The sequence below is a fragment of the Coregonus lavaretus genome, assembly GCF_964263955.1.
Source record: "Coregonus lavaretus genome assembly, chromosome: 25".
NCBI lineage: Eukaryota > Metazoa > Chordata > Actinopteri > Salmoniformes > Salmonidae > Coregonus > Coregonus lavaretus.
The window spans coordinates 38,830,666-38,838,631 of NC_140012.1; positions in this window are offsets into that span (position 1 = coordinate 38,830,666).

Sequence of the window (7,966 nt, forward strand, 5' to 3'; positions counted from 1 at the left end):
TAGTAGTAGTAGGCCTAGTAGGTGGTAGTAGTAGCAGTAGTAGTAATAGTAGTAGTTATAGTAGTAGTAGCAGCATCAGCAGCAGTAGTAGGCCTAGAAGGTGGTAGTAGTAGTAGTAGTGATAGTAGGTGGTAGCAGGAGGCCTAGAAGGTGGTAGTAGTAGCAGTAGGCCTAGAAGGTGGTAGTAGTAGCAGTAGTAGGCCTAGAAGGTGGTAGTAGTAGTAGTAGTAGTAGTAGTAGCAGGAGGCCTAGAAGGTGGTAGTAGTAGCAGTAGTAGGCCTAGTAGGTGGTGGTAGTAGTAGTAGCAGTAGCAGTGATAGTAGGTGGTAGCAGGAGGCCTAGAAGGTGGTGGAAGTAGTAGTAGTAGCAGTGGTAGCAGGAGGTCTAGAAGGTGGTAGTAGTAGTAGTAGTAGTAGTGGTGATAGTAGGTGGTAGCAGGAGGCCTAGAAGGTGGTAGTAGTAGTAGTAGTAGGAGGCCTAGAAGGTGGTAGTAGTAGTAGTAGTAGTAGTAGTGGTGATAGTAGGTGGTAGCAGGAGGCCTAGAAGGTGGTAGTAGTAGTAGTAGTAGTAGTAGTAGTAGTAGTAGTAGTAGTAGCAGGAGGCCTAGAAGGTGGTAGTAGTAGCAGTAGTAGTAGTAGTAGTAGTAGTAGCAGTAGGCCTAGAAGGTGGTGGTAGTAGCAGTAGTAGCGGGGATAGTAGATGGTAGCAGGAGGCCTAGAAGGTGGTAGTAGTAGTAGTAGTAGTAGTAGTAGTAGTAGTAGCAGTAGCAGTAGTAGTAATAGTAGGCCTAGAAGGTGGTGGTAGTAGCAGTAGCAGTAGTAGTAGTAGCGGGGATAGTAGATGGTAGCAGGAGGCCTAGAAGGTGGTAGTAGTAGTAATAGTAGGTGGTGGTAGTAGGAGGCCTAGAAGGTGGGTAGTAGTAGCAGTAGTAGTGTAGGGCTGTAGGCCTAATTATTATTATAAAAACTGCCTATTTTATTTGTAGCTTTTCAATAATGCAGCTGAAAATTGTCCAAGACTCAGAAAACCACCTGGATGTAAGCCATGCCCATTGAGCTTGGGCTGCCTGCTCTGGCCGGCTGTCCCTCTTTCAGGGCGGAAAAGGCAGGGGCTACGTGCGTTTCCATTCAGTGGGCACTCTGCGCCATACCTCACGTACAGATCAGATGAGAGGGAGTCCCCTTGTAGAGTCTTGTTCTAGAATAAGCCAGCTGTTCACCTCATGCCTCGTTGTTCCAAATTTATCCCTGCGCCAAGCAGCAGACACTGGTCATGGCAATATTAGACAAGTGCCAAGTGCTATTATTAACTTTTTATAAATGACCCAACCTATATGTGTAGCACAATGTATAATAATATAATGGAACGTTATGGACTATTTTATCTCCTATTTGCAATATATTTTCTGCCCTTTTACTTAGACAAGCACATTGTTACCCTAATATTATAGGGGAAAACATTTTTATGTATATTTTTCTGGGGGTTTTATTTTTATTATTATTATTATTATTATTAGGTCTAATTACCCAGTAAGTATATGTAGCACATTGAAATATAGTTGGAAATCATTACATTTACATCATTTAGCAGACGGTGTTATCCAGAGCGACTTACAAATTGGTGCATTCAACTTATGATAGCCAGTGGGACAACCACCTTTTTATTTTTTTTATGGTGGGTGGGGGAAGAAGGATTACTTTATACTATTCCAGGTATTCCTTAAAGAGGTAGGGTTTCAAGTGTCTCCGGAAGATGGTCAGTGACTCCGCTGTCCTGGCGTCGTGGGGGAGCTTGTTCCACCATTGGGGTGCCAGAGCAGCGAATAGCTTTGACTGGGCTGAACGGGAACTGTGCTTCCGTAGAGGTAGGAGAGCTAGCAGGCCAGAGGTGGATGAACGTAGTGCCCTCGTTTGGGTGTAAGGTCTGATCAAAGCCTGAAGGTAAGGAGGTGCCGTTCCCCTCACAGCTCCATAGGCAAGCACCATGGTCTTGTAGTAGATGCGAGCCTCAACTGGAAGCCAGTGGAGTGTGCGGAGGAGCGGGGTGACATGAGAGAACTTGGGAAGGTTGAACACCAGACGGGCTGCAGCGTTCTGGATAAGTTGTAGGGGTTTAATGGCACAGGCAGGGAGCCCAGCCAACAGCGAGTTGCAGTAATCCAGACGGGAGATGACAAGTGCCTGGATTAGGACCTGTGCCGCTTTCTGTGTAAGGTAGGGTCGTACTCTGCGAATGTTGTAGAGCATGAACCTGCAGGATCGGGTCACCGCTTTGATGTTAGCAGAGAACGACAGGGTGTTGTCCAGGGTCACACCAAGGTTCTTTGCACTCTGGGAGGAGGACACAATGGAGTTGTCAACCGTGATGGCGAGATCATGGAGCGGGCAGTCCTTCCCCGGGAGGAAGAGCAGCTCCGTCTTGCCAAGGTTCAGCTTGAGGTGGTGATCCGACATCCACACTGATATGTCTGCCAGACATGCAGAGATGCGATTCGCCACCTGGTTATCAGAAGGGGGAAAGGAGAAAATTAATTGTGTGTCGTCTGCGTAGCAATGATAGGAGAGACCATGTGAGGATATGACAGAGCCAAGTGACTTGGTGTACAGAGAGAATAGGAGAGGGCCTAGAACTGAGCCCTGGGGGACACCAGTGGTGAGAGCACGTGGTGCGGAGACAGATTCTCGCCACGCCACCTGGTAGGAGCAACCTGTTAGGCAGGACGCAATCCAAGAGTGAGCAACGCCGGAGATGCCCAACTCGGAGAGGGTGGAGAGGAGGATCTGATGATTCACAGTATCAAAAGGCAGCGGATAGGTCTAGAAGGATAAGAGCAGAGGAGAGAGTTAGCTTTAGTGGTGCGGAGAGCCTCCGTGACACAGAGAAGAGGGGCCAGTATAAAAAAAAAATGTATTCACTAACTGTAAGTCGCTCTGGATAAGAGCGTCTGCTAAATGACTAAAATGTAAAATGTAAGAGCAGTCTCAGTTGAATGACCAGTCTTGAAACCTGACTGGTTTGGATCAAGAAGGTCATTCTGAGAGAGATAGCAGGAGAGTTGGCTAGAGACGGCACGCTCAAGAGTTTTGGAGAGAAAAGAAAGAAGGGATACTGGTCTGTAGTTGTTGACATTGGAGGGATCGAGTGTAGGTTTTTTGAGGAGGGGTGCAACTCTCGCTCTCTTGAAGACGGAAGGGACATGGCCAGCGGTCAAGGATGAGTTGATGAGCGAGGTGAGGTAAGGGAGAAGGTCTCCGGAAATGGTCTGGAGAAGAGAGGAGGGGATAGTGTCAAGCGGGCAGGTTGTTGGGCGGCCGGCCGTCACAAGTCGCAAGATTTCATCTGGAGAGAAAGAAGTCAAAGCATAGGGTAGGGCAGTGTGAGCAGGACCAGCGGTGTCATTTGACTTAATAAATGAGGATTGGATGTCGTCAACCTTCTTTTCAAAATGGTTGACGAAGTCATCCACAGAGAGGGAGGAGGGAGGGGGAGGAGGATTCAGCAGGGAGGAGAAGGTGGCAAAGAGCTTCCTAGGGTTAGAGGCAGAGGCTTGAAATTTAGAGTGGTAGAAAGTGGCTTTAGCAGCGGAAACAGAGGAAGAGAATGTAGAGAGGAGGGAGTGAAAAGATGACAGGTCCGCAGGGAGTCTAGTTTTCCTCAATTTCCGCTCGGCTGCCCAGAGCCCTCTTCTGTGAGCTCGCAATGAGTCGTCAAGCCACGGAGCAGGAGGGGAGGACCGAGCCGGCCGGGAGGATAGGGGACATAGAGAGTCAAAAGATGCAGAAAGGGAGGAGAGGAGGGTTGAGGAGGCAGAATCAGGAGATCGGAGGGAGAAGGATTTAGCAGAGGGAAGAGATGATAGGATCGAAGAGGAGAGAGTAGCGGGAGAGAGAGAGCGAAGGTTGCGACGGCACATTACCATCTGAGTAGGGGCAGAGTGAGTAGTGTTGGAGGAGAGCGAGGGAGAAAAGGATACAAAGTAGTGGTCGGAGACTTGGAGGAAAGTTGGAGTGAGATTAGTAGAAGAACAGCATCTAGTAAAGATGAGGTCAAGCGTATTGCCTGCCTTGTGAGTAGGGGGGGACGGTCAGAGGGTGAGGTCAAAAGAGGAAAGGAGTGGAAAGAAGGAGGCAGAGAGAAGAGTCAAAGGCAGACGTAGGGAGGTTAAAGTCACCCAGAACTGTGAGGGGTGAGCCATCCTCAGGAAAGGAACTTATCAAGGCGTCAAGCTCATTGATGAACTCTCCAAGGGAACCTGGAGGGCGATAAATGACAAGGATGTTAAGCTTGAATGGGCTAGTGACTGTGACAGCATGGAATTCAAATGAGGAGATAGACAGATGGGTCAGGGGAATAAGAGAGAATGTCCACTTGGGAGAGATGAGGATTCCTGTGCCACCGCCGCGCTGACCAGATGCTCTCGGGTATGCGAGAACACATGGTCAGACGAGGAAAGAGCTGTAGGAGTAGCAGTGTTTTCTGTGGTAATCCATGTTTCCGTCAGCGCCAAGAAGTCGAGGGACTGGAGGGTAGCATAGGCTGAGATGAACTCTGCCTTGTTGGCCGCAGAACGGCAGTTCCAGAGGCTGCCGGAGACCTGGAACTCCACGTGGGTCGTGCGCGCAGGGACCACCAGATTAGCGTGGCAGCAGCCACGTGGTGTGAAGCGTTTGTATGGCCTGTGCAGAGAGGAGAGAACAGGGATAGACAGACACATAGTTGACAGGCTACAGAAAAAGGCTACAATAATGCAAAGGATATCGGAATGAAATGAACTAAACATCTGGGAAAGCGAGAGAGCGGGGCCTCCCTCACTTACGTTTCACTAAAACACTCAAATATAACTCTCCCAACTTCCACCTCAGAAATTGTAATTGTTGTAAACTACAGCAGTTCAATGTTTTCTAGGAATAGACTCTAACTTAGTTTATTCAGCTAGCTAACTTGGTACAGTATTCTTCCGTGAAAACCGTCCAGGGCACCGAATCCTATGACGCCATAGCCAACTAGCATGCCAGCCTCCAATAACACGGTTTAGCACCAATACTCGGTTACAACAAACCACCAGTGTGTTAACACGCCAAACAGATCATTCGTGTCCGTGTCTAACGTTGTTTAAAGTTTTGATTTAGTTTTGCCAAACAGATCATTCGTGTCCGTGTCTAACGTTGTGTAAAGTTTTGGGTAAGTTTTGACAGTTTGAGTGAGTACTTCGTCAACTTATTCAGCCAGTTAGTTAGCTAGAATAGTTAGCATAATAGCTATCCATTGCTCTCTGCCAACGAACCAACCCCTCCTCCCACGGCACGAAACACAGAGAGAGCCAAGCTAACGTTAACTAGTCACCCATGTCCCGAATTCCCTTGAATGACTCTGGTTACCAGTATGTAAAAACAAAACAAAAATAAATGTAGGTTATAACTTACCCTTAGTAGCTACTGTTAGCCAGTTAAGTGCAAAGCTAGCCACTGAATCGATTCAGCCAGTTCGCGTATGTCCCAACGGAGAGAAAGCGTCTCCAAATATTACAGCTAGGTCGTTCTAGCTATTGTTTAGTTAGCTATCCAGGTAGCAACAAGCTAGCTACATTTCGAGTACAGTAGCTACTAACTACCTAACGTTAACGTTTCAGATAATGAGGTTAGAAAAACAGCTAGCTGGCATAATTACAGGTACTCTTAAGCGTGAAATAACTTTGGAAACAACTATCCACAGTTGCTAATAGTTACCAGTAGCTACCCGCTAGCTAGCTTTATTGGTCCAGGTAGTGGGTTAGCTAGCCTCGTGCTTCACCAGGCTCAGCAGAATAGGCCCTTTTCACGATGACGTCATCTAACTTCCGCCTTTCCGCGTAGCAGGTTAACTTCACTTCCGTTCGCCCGTAACCTGAGACTTCTCAACGAAAATACAACTGTTGACCACTAACTAGCAAGCTAGCTACTTGAAGAAATTCCAAAAGGTACGTTTAAGTTAAATTAGTAAAGTTAAGAGTAATAATGTTTACGTATATGCAATGGTTTGTAACTTGCTAACGTTATTGTTAATTCATAATTGTTCACTGCCTTAGTTACTTAAAAGTGGGCTAATGTTAGCTAACAACAACTTAGTACCAGATACCGATAACGTTAAAAGGTAGCGTTACATTGCTGCCTGGCTGTAATGTAACAAGTTTACTTAGCTAGCTATCTAACCCTTTGTTAGGCAGTTAGTTTATTCATGAATGTATAGTAACTCACCTATTCAAATACTGTTGTGCATGATAGCTAGATAAATATTGATTCCTGGTCAAAGCTGAATGTTAATTTAGCTGTTTCTTTTCTCCCGGTGTCTGTATCGCAACAGTATCCCATCCAACACCGAAGCATGGCACAATCTTCGAGAAGATGCTATTGCAGTGTACCATTTTGTTCAAACAACAAACAGAAATTCCCGTATCTGAGTTTTCACGATTTCCCTGTTGATGGAGAAATACGTGCCCGTTGGGTGAGGGCGATCAGGAGAGATGAGGGACCAAGTTTTAAGATTCTTCGTGGGAGCACCTTTGTTTGCAGTCAGCACTTTCCCCCTGAGGATAGATACACATCGGCCAGTGGACGGATCCGTATTAAACAGGGATCAGTGCCGTCTAGATTCCACTGGAATGATTGGGGTAAGGATAGGTAGACAGCGTTAAACGTAATACTACTGTAATCCAATAATATATTACTTGTACAAAATGTTTAATAATTTAATCCTGATGCAATATAGCTGCTACATTTTGTCATTTTAGGGACTGAAAAGTGATTACCAAAATGTATCATGACAAGCATATGGTTAATTTCACACATATAGGAGGCGGCTCACAAGCTCGGGAGTCAGTTTACCAGCGAGCAAGAAAGCGTCTTGGTGTTGCTGTCCTGGATGATTCTGATCATGAGATGCCTGACAGCACAGAGGGTGCTTTGCCTGCAGTGACAAACGATCACGACTATGCCTGCCGTCCTTCTCCTGGTTAGTATTACAAATAAGAGTAACCATGTATTATTGTGTATTAAGTTTAATGATACAAAATCAGAGCTCAGACTGAGAAACAAACTGATCCACAGTGGAACTTTGTGGAATCATTCTTATTAAATCTGCAACCGCAGCAAAACACAACAAAAAGAAAACTTATCTATCTTAACCTATCTTATCATAATGTTAGAGAACTGTTTATCTGAGAAACCTGAAGCCGATGAGCCTCCTCATTTTTCTTCATGGACCTGTAACATCGCCCTCTCACTGTCACCTCACCGTTAACTACACTTGAGACTGTTTCAATACAGTGATTGGGAGAAAGGGCGCAGCATTAGCCATTAATACATTACTGACTCTTATCTTACGGTCGATACAAACAGCAGTAATATTAAAAAGAGGCTGCAAAACAGAAACTCGTCAGCTCATAACCTTCGCTAGCATAGGGCTAATTTAAGCTAAATAAAGATAAACACGTACCTTCATAATCAAACAGGTAACCTTCAACGAAGAACTTGTAGCCTTTATCAAGCTTCGATCTTGAAGTAAGGGACCACTTGTCAGCAAGTCGTTCTACGTCGTTAAGTCGTATTGGTGGCAGATGTGAAAGGGACTGGGTGAACTCCATAATGATGTGCTACTAGCTAAGCGTTCCTAAGCGACACCGGATGTAAACATAACCTGCATCGCGGCAGAACGGAAGTTGTCTGACGTCACGTGAAAAGGGCCTATACAATACTTACCTACAATAACTACCTAGATAAACAACCTACAATACCTAACTACAATCTAAATACATGTTTTAAGCTTTACTCAACACCATATAAGAAGCCAAGCTTACCTTCCGCTAGAGAAACACAACCTCACCCGACCAGTATCCTGTTGAAATCATGGCCCATTTGATGCAGACCTGGGTTTAAATACATGCATATTTAAGTTAAATACTTATTTTCTGTGTATTTGAGTATTTTCAAAT